The sequence below is a fragment of the Rutidosis leptorrhynchoides genome, chromosome 4 (genome assembly GCF_046630445.1).
Source record: "Rutidosis leptorrhynchoides isolate AG116_Rl617_1_P2 chromosome 4, CSIRO_AGI_Rlap_v1, whole genome shotgun sequence".
In the NCBI taxonomy this organism is placed as follows: domain Eukaryota; kingdom Viridiplantae; phylum Streptophyta; class Magnoliopsida; order Asterales; family Asteraceae; genus Rutidosis; species Rutidosis leptorrhynchoides.
In genome coordinates, this window is record NC_092336.1 from 577,997,172 (window position 1) to 578,018,658 (window position 21,487).

The following is a 21,487-nucleotide window of genomic DNA, read 5'->3' on the forward strand; positions in this document are numbered from 1 at the left end:
CGTCTTTGAAAATTGTAGGCCAATAGAATCCAGCGTCGTAAACTTTTCTTGCTATAAGTTGAGGCCCATAATGCCCTCCTTTTGGTCCTGTGTGAAAATGGTTTAAGATTTGACTATCTTCATCCCCGAATACACATCGGCAGATTATTCCATCGGGACAACTTTTAAACAAATGTGGATCTTCCCAAAAATAGTGTTTTATATCACTAAAGAATTTCTTTCGTTTTTGGTACGACAACCCTTTTTCAAGGAATCCACATACTAAGTAGTTTGCATAGTCTGCAAACTATGGAATTTCATTATAATCGATCTTCAAAAGATATTCATCAGGAAAGTTATCTTGTATAGCCGATTCATTTAGAACTTCTAATTCGAGATTTTCAAGACGAGAAAGATGATCAGCGGCGAGATTTTCTGCTCCCTTTTTGTCTCGGATTTCAATATCGAACTCTTGTAAGAGTAAGATCCAACGGATTAATCGTGGTTTGGCATCTTGTTTTGAAAATAGGTATCTAAGAGCAGAATGGTCAGTATAGACCACCGTTTTTGCTAGAACGAGATATGAACGAAATTTGTCAAAAGCAAAGACAATAGCAAGGAGTTCTTTTTCAGTAGTTATGTAATTCGTTTGTGTTCCTTGTAACGTCTTACTAGCGTAATAAATAGGTTGAAATCGTTTTTCAATCCTTTGTCCTAAAACGGCTCCCATTGCAAAATCACTTGCATCGCACATAAGTTCAAATGGTAGATTCCAATTTGGAGTTATCATGATCGGCGCATTAGTGAGTTTTTCTTTAAGAATATTAAAAGATTTGATGCATTCATCCGAAAAGATGAATGGAGCATCCTTTTCTAGGAGTTTATTCATAGGAGTGGCAATTTTAGAAAAATCTTTTATGAAACGTCGGTAAAAACTGGCATGCCCTAGAAAACTCCTAACTCCTTTAACATTGGTGGGATGTGGAAGTTTAGCAATTACATCTACTTTAGCTCTATCCACTTCAATTCCTTCCTTTGAAATCTTATGACCAAGAACGATGCCTTATTTAACCATGAAATGGCATTTCTCCCAATTAAGAACTAGATTTGATTGTTCGCATCTAATAAGCATTCGTTCAAGATTAACTAGACATGATTCAAAAGTATCACCGAAGACTGAAAAGTCATCCATGAAAACTTTCATGCATTCTTCTATCATGTCGTGAAAAATCGCCATCATGCACCTTTGAAAGGTTGCAGGGGCGTTACAAAGTCCAAATGGCATGAGTTTGTAAGCAAAAGTACCATAAGGGCACGTGAACGTGGTTTTCTCTTGGTCCTCGGGTGCTATTGGAATTTGAAAATATCCGAAAAAACCGTCAAGAAAACAATAGTAACTATTCCCAGCTAACCTTTCCAATATTTGATCAATGAAAGGTAAGGGAAAGTGATCTTTTCTGTTGGCGTCATTTAATTTTATATAATCAATACAGACACGCCATCCTGTTGCAGTCCTAGTAGGAATAAGCTCATTTTTTTCATTTGTGATGACAGTCATGCCACCCTTCTTAGGTATGCATTGAACTGGGCTTACCCATGGACTATTAGAGATTGGATAAATTAAACCTGCATCTAGCAGTTTAATAATTTCTTTCTTAACAACATCTTGTATATTAGGATTTAGTCTTCGTTGGCGTTGCACATACGTTTTATGACCTTCTTCCATAAGGATTTTATGTGTTCAATACGAAGGACTTATGCCTTTAATGTCATGAATCTTCCATGCAATAGCTGGTTTATGAGCTTTTAGCACAGAAATGAGTTGAGATTTTTCATTTTTAGTAAGAGAAGATGATATTATTATAGGTAATTCAGATTCACCATGTAAATAAGCGTATTCCAAATGGTTTGGAAGTGGCTTTAACTCTATTATTGGTGGCTCTTCTATTGATGATTTGTATCGATATTTGTCTTCTTCTTTTAACATTTGAATTTCTTCTGTTGTTGGTTCATATTTATTAGCCATAAGTGTAGCTAACATTTCAGTTTCATCAATTGATTCAGTCCCTTCTCCTAAAGAACATTCTCCTGTTCCTTGTAATTCTGGAAATTCTTCTAACAATTCTGCATGTGAATCTATAGTTTGAATATAATAATATGTATCATCTGCAGATTGCGGTTGTTGCATGGCTCTATCAACAGAAAAGGTAACACTCTCCTCCTCTATACTTAGGGTCAGTTTCTTACCGAACACGTCTATTATTGCTTTAGCCGTGTTTAAGAATGGTCTTCCTAATATAAGAGGAACTCGAGAATCTTCTTCCATGTCCAGAATAACAAAATCTACTGAAAATACTAAAGTACCAACTTTAACTAGCATGTTTTCCATTATCCCTCTAGGATATTTTACTGATCGATCGCTAGTTGTATACTTATTCGTGTTGGTTTCAATTCTCCAAGGTCTAGTTTAGCGTATAATGAATCCGGCATTAAATTTATACTAGAACCTAAGTCTGCCAATGCTTCTATTGAACTAAGACTACCCATAAAACATGGAATTGTGAAACTTCCTGAATCTGATAATTTTTCTGGTAGCTTATTCAACAGCACTGTAGAACAATTTGCATTCATAGTAATAGCCGAAAGTTCTTCCATTTTCTTTCTATTTGTGATTAGATCTTTCAAGAATTTGGCATACCTAGGCATTCCTGATATCACATCAATGAAAGGAAGATTGACATTTATTTGTTTAAACATATCCAAGAATTTGGATTGCTCGGCTTCAAGTCTTTCTTTTCTCATTTTACTTGGGTAAGGAAGTGGTGGTTGGTATGGTTTAACATAAGGTTTTGCCTTAACTGTGTTATCTTCATTAACCTTTTCAACTACCGGTTTTGTTTCCTTGTCTTGCTCAGGCTGTGGTGCCTGTGTAGTAGGAATAGAGTCATCAGATATTACAGGTATTTCAGGTGGTTTAAGTGTAATACCACTTATCGTGGTAATGGCTTTAGCTGTTTCATTCCGGGAGTTAGCATTTGTATCGCTAGGTAGACTCCCCGGTTTTCTTTCACCTATCAACCTTGCTAGGTTACTTACTTCTTGTTCCAGATTTTGAATAGAAGCTTGTTGATTTCTAAATGCTTGAGCATTTTGTTCATTGGTTTGTTTTTGAGATGTGAAAAATTGAGTTTGAGATTCAACTAGCTTCGACATCATATCTTCTAAATTTAGCTTTTTATCATCGGTTTGTGGTGGTTTATTTGGAAAAATAGGTCTTTGCTGGTTGTAAGTATTATTGGATACTTGCTGATTGGTAGGACCTTGTTGATTGTTGTATGGAACATTTCGATTATAATTCTGATTTTGATTGTAGATTGGTCTTGGCGGTTGATAATTATTCTGATAATTATTTTCAGGCCTTTGGTTCATGTATGAAACATTCTCTCTTTGTTCCATTGTTTGTTCAATACTAAGACAATCTTTTATCAAATGTGGTCCTCCACACTGCTCACAACTACTTCGTATTGAGTGAATATCTTTAGTCATCTTTTCCATTCGTCTCTCGAAAGCATCTATCTTTGCGGACATGGAATCAAAGTCATGGCTAGAATCGGCTCTAGCCGCTTTAGATGATCTAACGATGTCTTTTTCTTGATGCCACTCATGTGAGTGGGAAGCAGTGTTATCAATAATTTTGTAAGCTTAAGTTACGGTTTTCTTTATAATGGAACCACCAGCTGCTATATCGATGTCTTTTCGTGTAGTAATGTCACATCCTTGGTAGAATATTTGTACTATTTGATAAGTGTCTAAACCATGTTGCGGACATCCTCTCAATAACTTTCCAAATCTTGTCCACGCCTCATATAGAGTTTCATTTGGCTTTTGCATGAATGTAACTATTTCTCCTTGAAGTCTCACGGCTTTAGATGCCGGAAAGAATTGTTTAAGAAAATTTTCAACTAAAACATCCCATGTATCAATCGCCCCTTCAGGTAACGATTCTAACCAATCTTTGGCTTATCTCTTTAAAGTCCAGGGAAATAACATGAGATAGATCTGTTCATCCTCAACTTCTCTGATCTTAAATAGAGTACAAATCCTATTAAAAGTTCGAAGATGTTCGTTTGGATCTTCCTTCGGCGCACCACTAAATTGGCATTGATTAGTTACCATGTGTAGGTTTTGTCCTTTGATTTCATAATCTGGTGCATTAATGTCTGGTTAAGTAATTGCGTGACCTTGGCCAGTGCGTTTAGCTCTCATTCGGTCTTCCATACTTAGAGGTTCCAGATTTTCCATGATTGAAATTGTTGAATCTGAATCACTAGAGGATTCTGACTTAATGGTTTCTTCCTCGACAATCTCTGGATGAGTAATTTGTGGTTCAGGAGGAATGATTAGTGGTTCAGGATCTCTGAATTGTCCTTGAATATCCTCCGGAATCTCAATTGTGAGGTCGGGTTAAAAAAAAGGATTATCGGAAATTTGAATTGGAGTACTTGGTCGACTAGATGACGATTCTAAAGAAAAATCAACGGCGACAATGTTGGCTAGATGTCTTGATCGAGTTACAGGTGGTGAACGTATGAAAGGTGGTGAACGTTTTGCTCGGTGCATTCACAGAATATCCTATTAGTTATAAAAGATAAAAATTATATAAGCGATCAAATTAATACACTTTTCTGATTTTGACCACGTTTCGAATAGCCAATAGATGCAGCAGGTAGCCAGGACCCTTTAAATCGGAAGCCCACAACTCTCCACTAACAAATCCAACTATTATTACGAATCAGAAAATTTTGGATGTCTATTAATTTAACCGCTTAAAATAATTTTTTGTCGAAATTTTGAAGATAAAATCTATGTCCTAAAAACTAGAGCGTCGAGAAATAAAAAGAGTGCGTCGAAAAACGTTGAAAAATAAAAGGTCGAAAAATAAAAATAAGAAAGAAAAATGTCGAAACTTAAAAGTCTAAAAACTAAAAATTAAAACTTACGTCTAAAGATATTAAAGCTTAAAAAGAATTCTATATCCAAAACGGCAATAACTTTAAAAAGGCACTAAAATCTATTAAATACTAAAGCGATAAGCGATGTCGTAAATTTCTAAAGCGTCTAAATTTTAATCTAAAGAAAAAGCACTTAAGGGATTTTACGGCAAAGCCTAAAAATCTAGAAATAAAAATAACTACGGCAAAAATTATATTTAAACTAATTACTAACGAAAAATATACAAATTATGAATTAAACGTTAAAAATATACAATTTATAAAAAGAGACAAAAAATGATAAAATTACTTATTTTTATACAAATATTATTTTTATATTATTATTTTATAAAAATATTAATTAATAATAATTATTAAACTTAATAATACTAATTAAAACTAAAAATACAACTAAATTAAACTATTATTTAACAAAACCCTAATTAACTAATTAATTAATAATAATTATTAATAAAAACCTAACCCTAATCGTACAGACTAGGAAACTGACCTGTCTTTTCACCTCATGCGACCGCATGAAGGTTCTTTGGTATTTCCATGCGATCACATGGACTCTAGATCCATGCCAGTTCTTGGGCTGCTACAGTACGGCCCGATTACTTTTAATTATTTTTTTTTATGTTTTTAATTTATAGAAAATGTTTATAAAAAATAAATAAAAACATATATTTTAAAAACTAAAATAGAAATAGAAATACTTTATAAATTTATATATTTTAAATAAACTCTTAAAAATATATATATATTTTTTTTACTTTTTTATGTTTTTATATTTTTGTATTTTTAACAAAATATTTTTTACAAAATAAGAAATATTATATTTTTACAAAAATATCTTAAAAACTAATTTTTTTTATAGCGTTTCGCTTCGGCCTTCCCCGACAGCGGCATCAAAAATACTTGATGTTATGCGAGGTGTATACGAAATAGTTATATTTTTATTGCGAAATACTATTAAATACGATACAATTTTACACAAGTTATTTATTTATTTATAGAGTGGATATACCTAAATCTTGCTACAACACTATAGGCAGTGTACCTAATCATAAAGTAGTGTAGTTTTTAGTAAGTCCGGTTCGTTCCGCAGGGAGCTAGCCAAGTTAACGCTATATTTTTTTTAAAAAACTATATATATATATATATATATATATATATATATATATATATATATATATATATATATATATATATATATATATATAAGTAGTATTATTATTATAAAAGGGGGTTTTTACCATTTAATGACCGGTTTGTCGATTTTATGTCTTAAGTCGCAATTAAAACCTAATGTAAAATATTAAATATAAATATAACTTAATTTAAAGCGTAAAGTAAATAACGATAAATAAAATTGCGATAATTAAAAAGTACGATAATTAAAATGACGTTAAATAAAATTACGATAAGATATAAAATAAAGGAATTATGCTTATTTAAACTTCCGTAATCATGATGTTCGACGTGTTGATTTTAATTTATTACCATGGGTTAATTGTCCTTTGTCCTGGATTATTCGATATGTCCATACGGTTTTGTCCATAATAGTCCATCGGTCATAATTATAAAGTGCGAGGATCTTCGTCAAATTAACCTTATATCCGAAGTCAAATATTTCAACTAATTGGGGATTCGAATTGTAACAAGGTCTTAATACTTTGTTTAATGAATACACCATGTTATCGACTGCGTGTAATCTAAGGTTTTACTACTTTGTTAACAATTACACCAATTACCCTTGAATGTAATCCACCCTTGTTTTAATGAGTCCATTAACTATTAATCCATCCCCGTGTTCAGTCAAATAAACAATAATTTGTATTTATAAATATCCCGCCCACCGTACCCGATTAAGCGTATGTGGTTATTTATAGATACGTCAAATTGTAACCTTTATATTAAATTAATGAGGTATCATTTAGTTAATATAAAGCCCATTAATAGCCCATAGTCTAATTTACACAAGTGTCGTTCTTTTGTCCAAACTCCAATTATGGTCCAAAACTCAATTACCCAATCTTAATATTTAGCCCAACATCATGATTACTTCGGCTTAAATAAGCATAATAATAACTTAGCTACGAGACCTTAATTTAAAAATGTTGAACATAACTTACAATGAGTATTAATCGCGTAGTGTTACACATACAGAATTTCGACTTACAAACTTACAACATTCGCTACCATAACCTTATTATTATTAATCTTAAATTAAAATTAAAATTATAAAATAAATATAAATATATATCAGAGAGTGAGAGAGATTGAATTATCTTGTGTACCCAATTCGTCAGAAAACTCGTTCAATTTATAGACTTGGCCATGTAAAGTAACTCATGCGATCGCATGGGTTTAGGCCTTCATAGCCATGCAATCGCATGGCCACCTTCTACTGGTCCAAATGCTTCCAAAACGTGGGCTGCTGCGTATTATTTAATATTTATAATATAATATATATAATTATATATATATTATATTATATTCATGTGCATCGTTGACTTGTAATTTTAGCTTCGTTGCGTCGCGCGTTGATAGTTGGTTCATGTCCCGGTTCCGGATTTTCGAACGTCCTTGCGTACCATTTAATATCTTGTACTTTGCGTTTCGCGGCTCGTACTCTTGTAACTTTTAGATGTTTCTCATCAATAATTTGAAACACTTGGATTGTATTTTGTACTTTTGAGCTTTTTGGTCGTTTGCGTCTTCAAATCGTCGAATCTGTCTTTTGTCTTCACCTTTTATTATTTAAAAGAATATCACTTGTAAATAGAACAATTGCAACCAAAAGCTTGTCTTTCTTGAAGGATAATGCTATGAAATATATTTTCGTTTTTAGCATTATCAGTTACCAACAAAATTATCATCATCTTTATCGTTGCAAAAACAGTGAGCATGGCAGCAGTAACAGGAATTAAGATGGTGATTTGTAACACCCCGTCAAAAATCCCTTTAACGGAATGTTAACTCTGGTCCCAGTGCTTGGCTTGACTTCTACGTAACAGCAATATTCTACAGCGAAAGCAATTAATACTTGAGAATAAAACACGCAAAAACAGGTCAACAAATAATGTTGGTGAATCTACAGGTTTAAAGTTATATAACAGTATCTGAAAAACAGTTATCAGAAAAATAGTTTAAATTTCCTTGACCACGAGATTTTACAAGTACAACACCAAGTTGCAAAAACGTTTGCATAATCTGAGCACCTGAATACTAGAAATGACCCGAGTATAGAAACCACTATACCCGCCCATACCTCGTAAAATGTTATACACTTGTTCGAGTGTATCAAATGTTCAAAGTAAATGCACCACAGTTAATATTGTAGGGTGAGGTTATCAACCTAACAGATCCATCCATCTAAATTGTGCTTACACCGATGGTATTAAAAGTATTCAAGCTAGAGGCTTTTTGAACAAACTCAATATGCATATATAGTACTCGTGTCAATACAAAAGCATTTGATAATGTAAGTATAACAGCGTGTATACTCATCCTTGAAAACATGTAAAAAGCGGGACTGTAGACTCACCTTTGAATAAAGCTCGGATGACAGACAAAAACTTGTATGGTTTACAGCTGAGTAATGCAACCTAAGTATACGTATTTAGGTTGGTCAACATATGTATCTTAAATAAGAGTGGTTTCATAGTATAAGTTGTCTTATTGCTTGACTCGACGCGTTTCAAAGTAAAAGTCAACTATATCATGCAACTCAAACAAAGTCAACCGAAGTCAAACCGAAAGTCAAACTTGATCAATGTGGTCAACTAAAGTCAACATCAGTAGGTTAATGTCAAATGTTGGTTAATATATCAATCCTAAGTCAAACAACACGTTTCAGGTCATAAATGATCATTTTCACAATTTCAGTTTATCGTTGTGCACATTGTTCATGAACACGTAGCATACTTAGCACATTATCTCATAGTTCAAAATTCAAGTAAACATGGAAAACTCCAGATCATAAGTCTACTCAAAATAGACTACAAAAATCCCATCCAGGGTCTCATACGATAATTAAAAGTCAGGAATCAGAAGGGGTACATTTGTGGTTTGCCAAGTCAGTTTCTGACCGCGCACTGATTTCGTTTTAGCTATAACCGGAGCTAGGAACATGAAATTGATACAAGACCAGTGGACATAGTTTTAGGACAAGTCAAACTAACACATATCAAAAGTTGAGAAATTTTTGTTTAGCCAATTTGTACAGTTTATTCATGCAAGTTGAATGTTCAGTTTTTCAGCTCAATTCAGAAGTCAGTCAAAGTATGACACTAGTGTGCCCAATGCATAAAGTTTAGGAGTTTGCAATAAACTAACCATAAGTCACATATCATGTCAAAATTCATATTCCAGAAGCTTAGATGCTCATTCAATAAACACAATCCACAGAGTATAAAACAGAGAGCAATTTACAGATTCGATTCTAGTTTAGCTAGTCACATTCGCACGCTATTATCCGAAGATCTAGATACAGTTAGCCTATGATATCTACATGAAAGGTGAGGTACTTTTTGCGTACATTCCAAATATGCAAAGATTTAAACGCAGAAGTCAACACATTTTATCATAAAAGGCTGTTTTCATGCAAGTGCTGTATAAATCTACTTTTTCACTAAATCAAGCATATCTCGGGTTATACATAAGCAAACGACATGATATCCTAGTTTAACTTGAGTGTTTTTAAATTATATTTCCAGTAGTATAAGTTTCACAAGCCAATTCGTGACATATCAAACCCAGATTTCTGTTCAAGCAACTAAAACACAACGATAATTCAAATTGACATAACTTATCATACGGAAACGAAATCAAGTGAATCCAAAGCCTAAAATCAATAGTTTTTCATGAAGATTCTAATTATATCATAATAGTTAACATTTATCAAAGTCAAATTTCTGTACACAACAAAATCAAATTCGGTTTTCATGTGAAACAATCAATTCGGTCAAATTAACGATTAACAACACATACAAACGCGATGAATCGAGCAATTGACCAACATATACTATAAAAATTTATGAAATTAGAATTTTTGAAGCTAGGGTTCATGTTATTATACCTTTGATTGCCAATTAAATTATACCAACGTGTAGAGGACGAAGGGAATTGCAACGTTCGTGTAGAAAGTTTAATCTAAAAATCAAAATTGAGTGGTGCTAGGGTTGGGATGTGGTCGACGCAGGAGAGGGAGAGGGAGGAAGAAAGTGTCAACTGCCTTTTTCTTTTTGTGAGGGTTTTTACAAATTTTAGGTTTAGGCTAGTGTTAAATACTAGGGCTTAAAATCACAAATTAACAAATAAGTCCCTCCATTAAGCCCAAAAATTAAAATATAAGGGGAGGGGAGCATGGGGTTGGCCGATTGGCCCAAGTGGGTTATTCCAGGGCTCTCGTTTTACAAAAGCGTGTAATCTTGGTCCGTCTCAAGTGCCGTTTAGTCGTACTGAAGGCCCAGAACGCTAAACCGATCGTTAAATGCAACCAAACGTTAATTTATTAAAAACCCAATAAATTAATTATTTGTAAAAAGTTAATAATTAATAAATTAATTATTAAAAATAAACCCGAGCGTTTTATTGTTCAAAAAGGCAGTTATCAAAACCGTATCGTTTTTATCGTATTTCTTTATTTGAAATGTTTATTCGAATTAATATCAACCCATAATAATTATTGCAACCCTCCGAGGACCAAGTATGTATTTATTACACATAAACACACAAAAGTTAAATAATCACCGTTAAATAGACTAACAGAAGGTTAACGGAAGTGACGGAAAAAGCATGGTTGTTACATTACCCACCTGTTATTAAAAATTTCGTCCCGAAATTTTAGTGATCGTCCGCTGAAGTAGTTTCCTCGGGAAACAGTTGCGGGTATTTCAGTCTTATCTGGTCTTCACGCTCCCACTTGAACTCTGGTCCTCTTCTCACGTTCCACCGAACTTTAACGATAGGAATTCTGCTCTGTTTCAACTGCTTGACCTCACGGCCCAAGATTTCGACAGGTTCCTCAATGAAATGAAGTTTGTCGTCGATACGCAGTTCCTCTAAAGGAATAATCAAATTATCATAGGCTAAGCACTTCTTCAAGTTGGACACGTGAAAAACATCATGTATGCTTCTGATTGCTTGTGACAGCTCCAATCTGTAAGGTACCGGTCCAACTCTTTCGGTTATCTCGAATGGTCCAACATATCTATGACTCAGTTTACCTCGTTTCCCAAATCGTATAAAACCCTTCCAAGGTGATACCTTAAGCATAACTTTGTCACCAACTTGGAATTCTATGTCCTTCCGTCTAACATTGGTATAACTCTTTTGACGACACCGAGCCGTTCTCAATCGTTCTTGGATCTGTAGGACTTTCTCCGTTGTCTCCTAAATGATCTCGGGACCTGTCAACTGACTATCCCCCAATTCACTCCAACATACGGGAGATCTACATTTCCTTCCGTTCAACGCTTCGAAAGGTGCAACTTTAATGCTCGCATGGTAGATGTTATTATATGAGAACTCAGCTAGTGGTAAGTACTTATCCCATCCGTTCCCAAAATCAATGACACATGCTCGCAACATGTCCTCAAAAGTCTGAATAGTTCGTTCACTCTGGCCATCCGTCTGGGTGTGATATGATGTACTCATATCCAAGCGGGTCCCCATTGCTTTCTGTTGTGACTGCCAAAACCTGGAAGTGAATCTGCTGTTGCGATCGGATATGATAGATATAGGCACTCCAAGCCTAGAGACGACTTCTTTAATGTAGATCTGAACCAACTTCTCCATTTTATCATTTTCTCTTATAGGTAAGAAGTGTGCAGACTTTGTGAGACAATCCACGATAACTCAAATAGTATCGTTACCTCCTACCGTTCTCGACAGTTTTGTAATGAAGTCCATTGTAATACCTTCCCACTTCCACTGGGGAATCTCTGGTTGAGTTAATAATCCTGATGGCTTCTGATGTTCAGCCTTGACATTAGCGCAAGTCAAGCACTTTCCGACATAGGTAGCAATGTCATCTTTTAAATTTTGCCACCAATAAAATGCCTTCAAATCTTGGCACATTTTATCTGATCCCGGATGAATTGAGTACCTTGACTTGTGTGCTTCCTCTAACACTAGTTCTCTCAATCCACCAAACTTTGATACCCAAATTCGATTAGCAAGGTACCGTGTTCTGTCTTCCTTGATGTCAAATTTCTTATCCATTCCTCTGAGAAATTTAACATCGACATTCTCTTGCTTCACTGCTTCTTATTGTGCTTCACGGATCTGTGATGTGAGATTTGTACAGACAACTATGTTATGAGCTTTAACCCTAAGAGTTTCTCTCGCTCCTTTCTGCTTAAAGCATCCGCCACAACATTCGCCTTGCCCGAATGGTATTGAAGTTCGTAGTTATAATCATTAAGTAGTTCCATCCAACGTCATTGTCTCATGTTGAGCTGTTTCTGATCGAATATGTGCTGTAAACTCTTATGGTCAGTGAAGATAGTAAACTTGGTTCCATACAGGTAGTGTCTCCACATTTTAAGTGCAAAGACAACAGCTCCTAGTTTAAGGTCGTGCGTAGTGTAGTTCTGCTCGTGAATCTTTAACTGTCGTGATCCATAAGCAAATAACCTTATTTTGCTGCATAAGCACGCAACCCATTCCTTGACGTGAGGCATCACAATAAATAACAAAATCTTCACTTCCCTCGGGTAGAGATAATACTGGTGCAGTTGTTAACTTCTCTTTCAACAACTGAAATGCAGTTCCTTGCGGTTCTGACCACTCATACTTCTTACCTTTATGAGTCAATGCGGTTAGTGGTCGAGCAATCTTAGAGAATCCTTCAATGAATCTCCTGTAGTAACCAGCTAGACCCAAAAATTGTCGGATCTAAGTTGGTGATGTTATGCGAGGCGTATATGAAATAGTGTATATTTTACTAGGAAAAACTATTAAATACGATACAATTTTACACAAGATATTTATTTATTTATAGAATGGATATACCTAAACCTTGCTACAACACTTATTGGCAGTGTACCTAATCGTACAGTAGTGTAGTTTTTAGTAAATCCGGTTCGTTCCACAGGGAAATCTTTAAACAAAGCTTAACGCTATATTAGTTTTAATTTATAAAAATACAAATATATATAAGTAATATTATTATTATAAAGGGGGGGTTTTTACCGTTTAATGACCGGTTTGTCGATTTTTAAAACTTTAGTCGCAGTTAAAACCTAATGTAAAATATTAAATAAATAAAAGACTTAATTTAAAGCGTAAAGTAAATAACGATAATGAAATTGCGAATAATAAAAGTGCGACAAAATAAAATTACGATAATTAAAAAGTGTGATAATTAAAAGTGCAATTAAATACAATGACAATACATAAAAATGTGATAATTAGAAGTGCAATTAAATATGAAAATAAAGGAATTATGCTTATTTAAACTTTCGTAATCATGATGTTTGATGCGTTGATTTTAGTTTTATGCCCATGGGTTAATTGTTCTTTGTCCTGGATTATTCAATTTGTCCGTCTGGTTTTTGTCCATAACAGTCCATCAGTCATAAATATAAAGTGTGAGTATCCTCGTCAAATTATCCTTATACCCGAAGTCAAATATTCCAACTAATTGGGGACTTAAACTGTAACAAGGTCTTAATACTTTGTTTAATAATTACACCAGGATATCGACTGCGTGTAACCCAAGATTTTAATACTTTGTTATCAATTATGCCAAGTGTCCTTGTACATAATTTCACCCCCGTTTTAATAATTCTAGTGACTATTAATCCATTCCCGTGTCCGGTTAAATGAACGATTATTCGTACATATAAATATCTCACCCATCGTGTCCGATCGAGTGTATATGGTTATTTATAGGTACGTCCAATTGTAAATCTTTATATTAAAATTAACAAACTATCATTTAGTTAAACAAATATAAAGCCCATTAATAGCCCATAGTCTAATTTCCACAAGTGTCGTTCTTTTGTCTAAACCCCAATTATGGTACAAAGCCCAATTACCCAATTTTAATATTTTTAGCCCAACATCATGATTACTTCGACGTAAATAAGCATAATAATAACTTAGCTACGAGACATTAAATTAAAAAGGTTGAACATAACTTACAATGATTAAAAATAGCGTAGCGTTACACGGACAGAATTTCGACTTACACCCTTACAACATTCGCTAACATACCCTTATTATTAGGATTAAAATTAAAATTAAAATTAAAATTATAATATATATATATATATATATATTTACGTATGATGAAAAGAAAATAAAGTAAATAATCCGTCGAATTGCATGGCCTTTTATAGGTGGATTTCTGATTTTGTGGGCTCCGCGAGTGCGGCCTTTTTGGGCTTTATAAGCTCCGCGAGTGCGGAGCTGTGGAATCCAGCTCACACAAGTTTGGCTCCTAGCTTGCCGACGGATTTTATTATATAAATATAATATAAATATATAATTTATATAATTAATTATATATTATATTATATTTATATACATAATTAATTTGTAACTTTCGGTCCGTTGCGTCGTACGTTGAAAATTGGTTCATGTCTCGGTTCCGGATTTTCGAACGTCCTTTCGTATAATTTAATATCTTGTACTTTGTGTTTTGCGTCTTGTACTCTTGTAATTTTGAGACGTTTCTCATCAATAATTTGAACCTCTTTGCTTGTACTTTGTACTTTTTAGCTTTTTGGTCGTTTGCATCTTCAATTCGTCGAATCTGTCTTTTGTCTTTGAAATGTCTCGTTCTTATTGATTAAAAACGTTCCATATTAATTGATTTCGTTGCGAGGTTTTGACCTCTATATGAGACATTTTTCAAAGACTGCATTCATTTTTAAAACAAACCATAACCTTTATTTCATAGATAAAGGTTTTAAAAGCTTTACGTAGATTATCAAATAATGATAATCTAAAATATCCTGTTTACACGCGACCATTACATAATGGTTTACAATACAAATATGTTACAACAAAATAAGTTTCTTGAATGCAGTTTTTACACAATATCATACAAGCATGGACTCCAAATCTCGTCCTTATTTAAGTATGCGACAGCGGAAGCTCTTAATAATCACCTGAGAATAAACATGCTTAAAACGTCAACAAAAATGTTGGTGAGTTATAGGTTTAACCTATATATATCAAATCATAATAATAGACCACAAGATTTCATATTTCAATACACATCCCATACATAGAGATAAAAATCATTCATATGGTGAACACCTGGTAACCGACATTAACAAGATGCATATATAAGAATATCCCCATCATTCCGGGACACCCTTCGGATATGATATAAATTTCGAAGTACTAAAGCATCCGGTACTTTGGATGGGGTTTGTTAGGCCCAATAGATCTATCTTTAGGATTCGCGTCAATTAGGGTGTCTGTTCCCTAATTCTTAGATTACCAGACTTAATAAAAAGGGGCATATTCGATTTCGATAATTCAACCATAGAATGTAGTTTCACGTACTTGTGTCTATTTTGTAAATCATTTATAAAACCTGCATGTATTCTCATCCCAAAAATATTAGATTTTAAAAGTGGGACTATAACTCACTTTCACAGATTTTTACTTCGTCGGGAAGTAAGACTTGGCCACTGGTTGATTCACGAACCTATAACAATATATACATATATATCAAAGTATGTTCAAAATATATTTACAACACTTTTAATATATTTTGATGTTTTAAGTTTATTAAGTCAGCTGTCCTTGTTAGTAACCTACAACTAGTTGTCCACAGTTAGATGTACAGAAATAAATCGATAAATATTATCTTGAATCAATCCACGACCCAGTGTATACGTATCTCAGTATTGATCACAACTCAAACTATATATATTTTGGAATCAACCTCAACCCTGTATAGCTAACTCCAACATTCACATATAGAGTGTCTATGGTTGTTCCGAAATATATATAGATGTGTCGACATGATAGGTCGAAACATTGTATACGTGTCTATGGTATCTCAAGATTACATAATATATAATACAAGTTGATTAAGTTATGGTTGGAATAGATTTGTTACCAATTTTCACGTAGCTAAAATGAGAAAAATTATCCAATCTTGTTTTACCCATAACTTCTTCATTTTAAATCCGTTTTGAGTGAATCAAATTGCTATGGTTTCATATTGAACTCTATTTTATGAATATAAATAGAAAAAGTATAGGTTTATAGTCAGAAAAATAAGTTACAAGTCGTTTTTGTAAAGGTAGTCATTTCAGTCGAAAGAACGACGTCTAGATGACCATTTTAGAAAATATACTTCCACTTTGAGTTTAACCATAATTTTTGGATATAGTTTCATGTTCATAATAAAAATCATTTTCTCAGAATAACAACTTTTAAATCAAAGTTTATCATAGTTTTTAATTAACTAACCCAAAACAGCCCGCGGTGTTACTACGACGGCGTAAATCCGGTTTTACGGTGTTTTTCGTGTTTCCAGGTTTTAAATCATTAAGTTAGCATATCATATAGATATAGAACATGTGTTTAGTTGATTTTAAAAGTCAAGTTAGAAGGATTAACTTTTATTTGCGAACAAGTTTAGAATTAACTAAACTATGTTCTAGTGATTACAAGTTTAAACCTTCGAATAAGATAGCTTTATATGTATGAATCGAATGATGTTATGAACATCATTACTACCTTAAGTTCCTTGGATAAACCTACTGGAAAAGATAAAAATGGATCTAGCTTCAACGGATCCTTGGATGGCTCGAAGTTCTTGAAGCAGAATCATGACACGAAAACAAGTTCAAGTAAGATCATCTCTTGAAATAAGATTGTTATAGTTATAGAAATTGAACCAAAGTTTGAATATGATTATTACCTTGTATTAGAATGATAACCTACTGTAATAAACAAAGATTTCTTGAGGTTGGATGATCACCTTACAAGATTGGAAGTGAGCTAGCAAACTTGAAAGTATTCTTGATTTTTTTGTAACTAGAACTTGTAGAATATATGAAGAACACTTAGAACTTGAAGATAGAACTTGAGAGAGATCAATTAGATGAAGGAAATTGAAGAATGAAAGTGTTTGTAGGTGTTTTTGGTCGTTGGTGTATGGATTAGATATAAAGGATATGTAATTTTGTTTTCATGTAAATAAGTCATGAATGATTACTCATATTTTTGTAATTTTATGAGATATTTCTTGCTAGTTGCCAAATGATGGTTCCCACATGTGTTAGGTGACTCACATGGGCTGCTAAGAGCTGATCATTGGAGTGTATATACCAATAGTACATACATCTAAAAGCTGTGTATTGTACGAGTACGAATACGGGTGCATACGAGTAGAATTGTTGATGAAACTGAACGAGGATGTAATTGTAAGCATTTTTGTTAAGTAGAAGTATTTTGATAATTGTATTGAAGTCTTTCAAAAGTGTATAAATACATATTAAAACACTACATGTATATACATTTTAACTGAGTCGTTAAGTCATCGTTAGTCGTTATATGTAAGTGTTGTTTTGAAACCTTTAGGTTAACGATCTTGTTAAATGTTGTTAACCCAATGTTTATAATATCAAATGAGGTTTTAAATTATTATATTATCATGATATTATCATGTATGAATATCTCTTAATATGATATATATACATTAAATGTCTTTACAACGATAATCGTTACATATATGTCTCGTTTAAAAATCATTAAGTTAGTAGTCTTGTTTTTACATATGTAGTTCATTGTAAATATACTTAATGATATGTTTACTTATCATAGTATCATATTAACTATATATATATCCATATATATGTCATCATATAGTTTTTACAAGTTTTAACGTTCGTGAATCACCGGTCAACTTGGGTGGTCAATTGTCTATATGAAACATATTTCAATTAATCAAGTCTTAGCAAGTTTGATTGCTTAACATGTTGGAAACATTTAATCATGTAAATATCAATCTCAATTAATATATATAAACATGGAAAAGTTCGGGTCACTACAGTACCTACCCGTTAAATAAATTTCGTCCCGAAATTTTAAGCTGTTGAAGGTGTTGACGAATCTTCTGGAAAATAGATGCGGGTATTTCTTCTTCATCTGATCTTCACGCTCCCAGGTGAACTCGGGTCCTCTACGATCATTCCATCGAACCTTAACAATTGGTATCTTGTTTTGCTTAAGTCTTTTAACCTCACGATCCATTATTTCGACGGGTTCTTCGATGAATTGAAGTTTTTCGTTGATTTGGATTTCATCTAACAGAATAGTGAGATCTTCTTTAGCAAAAAATTTCTTCAAATTCGAGACGTGGAAAGTGTTATGTACAGCCGCGAGTTGTTGAGGTAACTCTAGTCGGTAAGCTACTGGTCCGACACGATCAATAATCTTGAATGGTCCAATATACCTTGGATTTAATTTCCCTCGTTTACCAAATCGAACAACGCCTTTCCAAGGTGCAACTTTAAACATGACCATCTCTCCAATTTCAAATTCTATATCTTTTCTTTTAATGTCAGCGTAGCTCTTTTATCGACTTTGGGCGGTTTTCAACCGTTGTTGAATTTGGATGATCTTCTCGGTAGTTTCTTGTATAATCTCCGGACCCGTAATCTGTCTATCCCCCACTTCACTCCAACAAATCGGAGACCTGCACTTTCTACCATAAAGTGCTTCAAACGGCGCCATCTCAATGCTTGAATGGTAGCTGTTGTTGTAGGAAAATTCTGCTAACGGTAGATGTCGATCCCAACTGTTTCCGAAATCAATAACACATGCTCGTAGCATGTCTTCAAGCGTTTGTATCGTCCTTTCGCTCTGCCCATCAGTTTGTGGATGATAGGCAGTACTCATGTCTAGACGAGTTCCTAATGCTTGCTGTAATGTCTGCCAGAATCTTGAAATAAATCTGCCATCCCTATCAGAGATAATAGAGATTGGTATTCCATGTCTGGAGATGACTTCCTTCAAATACAGTCGTGCTAACTTCTCCATCTTGTCATCTTCTCTTATTGGTAGGAAGTGTGCTGATTTGGTGAGACGATCAACTATTACCCAAATAGTATCAAAACCACTTGCAGTCCTTGGCAATTTAGTGATGAAATCCATGGTAATGTTTTCCCATTTCCATTCCGGGATTTCGGGTTGTTGAAGTAGACCTGATGGTTTCTGATGCTCAGCTTTGACCTTAGAACACGTCAAACATTCTCCTACGTATTTAGCAACATCGGCTTTCATACCCGGCCACCAGAAATGTTTCTTGAGATCCTTGTACATCTTCCCCGTTCCAGGATGTATTGAGTATCTGGTTTTATGAGCTTCTCTAAGTACCATTTCTCTCATATCTCCAAATTTTGGTACCCAAATCCTTTCAGCCCTATACCGGGTTCCGTCTTCCCGAATATTAAGATGCTTCTCCGATCCTTTGGGTATTTCATCCTTTAAATTTCCCTCTTTTAAAACTCCTTGTTGCGCCTCCTTTATTTGAGTAGTAAGGTTATTATGAATCATTATATTCATAGATTTTACTCGAATGGGTTCTCTGTCCTTCCTGCTCAAGGCATCGGCTACCACATTTGCCTTTCCCGGGTGGTAACGAATCTCAAAGTCGTAATCATTCAATAATTCAATCCACCTACGCTGCCTCATATTCAGTTATTTCTGATTAAATATGTGTTGAAGACTTTTGTGGTCAGTATATATAATACTTTTGACCCCATATAAGTAGTGCCTCCAAGTCTTTAATGCAAAAACAACTGCGCCTAATTCCAAATCATGCGTCGTATAATTTTGTTCGTGAATCTTCAATTGTCTAGACGCATAAGCAATCACCTTCGTTCGTTGCATTAATACACAACCGAGACCTTGCTTTGATGCGTCACAATAAATCACAAAATCATCATTCCCTTCAGGCAATGACAATATAAGTGCCGTAGTTAGCTTTTTCTTCAATAACTGAAACGCTTTCTCTTGTTCGTCATTCCATTCAAATTTCTTCCCTTTATGCGTTAATGCAGTCAAGGGTTTTGCTATTCTGGAAAAGTGTTGGATGAACCTTCTGTAGTAACCAGCTAGTCCTAAAAACTGGCGTATGTGTTTCGGAGTTTTCGGGGTTTCTCACTTTTCAACAGTTTCTATCTTTGCCGGATCCACCTTAATACCTTCTTTGTTCACTATGTGACCGAGGAATTGAACTTCTTCCAACCAAAATGCACACTTTGAAAACTTAGCGTACAATTCTTCCTTCCTCAATACTTCTAACACCTTTCTCAAATGTTCACCGTGTTCTTGGTCATTCTTTGAGTAAATAAGTATGTCATCAATGAAAACAATGACAAACTTGTCAAGGTATGGTCCACACACTCGGTTCATAAGGTCCATGAACACAGCTGGTGCATTAGTTAAACCAAACGGCATGACCATAAACTCGTAATGACCGTAACGTGTTCTGAAAGCAGTCTTTGGAATATCATCTTCTTTCACCCGCATTTGATGATACCCGGAACGTAAGTCAATCTTTGAATAAAAAGACGAGCCTTGTAGTTGATCAAATAAGTCGTCGATTCTCGGTAGTGGGTAACGGTTCTTGATGGTAAGTTTGTTCAACTCTCGGTAGTCGATACACAACCTGAATGTACCATCTTTCTTCTTGACAAACAAAACAGGAGCTCCCCACGGTGATGTGCTTGGTCGAATGAAACCACGCTCTAAAAGTTCTTGTAATTGGCTTTGTAGTTCTTTCATCTCGCTGGGTGCGAGTCTGTAAGGAGCACGAGCTATTGGTGCAGCTCCTGGTACAAGATCTATTTGAAATTCAACGGATCGATGTGGGGGTAATCCCGGAAATTCTTTCGGAAATACATCGGGAAATTCTTTTGCAATGGGAACATCATTGATGCTCTTTTCTTCAGTTTGTACTTTCTCGACGTGTGCTAGAACAGCATAGCAACCTTTTCTTATTAGTTTTTGTGCCTTCAAATTACTAATAAGATGTAGCTTCGTGTTGCCCTTTTCTCCGTACACCATTAAGGGTTTTCCTTTTTCTCGTATAATGCAAATTGCATTTTTGTAACAAACGATCTCTGCTTTCACTTCTTTCAACCAGTCCATACCGATTATCACATCAAAACTCCCTAACTCTACTGGTATCAAATCAATCTTAAATGTTTCGCTAACCAGTTTAATTTCTCGATTCCGACATATATTATCTGCTGAAATTAATTTACCATTTGCTAATTCGAGTAAAAATTTACTATCCAAAGGCGTCAATGGACAACTTAATTTAGCACAAAAATCTCTACTCATATAGCTTCTATCCGCACCCGAATCAAATAAAACGTAAGCAGATTTATTGTCAATAAGAAACGTACCCGTAACAAGCTCCGGGTCTTCCTGTGCCTCTGCCGCATTAATATTGAAAACTCTTCCGCGGCCTTGTCCATTCGTGTTCTCCTGGTTCGGGCAATTTCTAATAATGTGGCCCG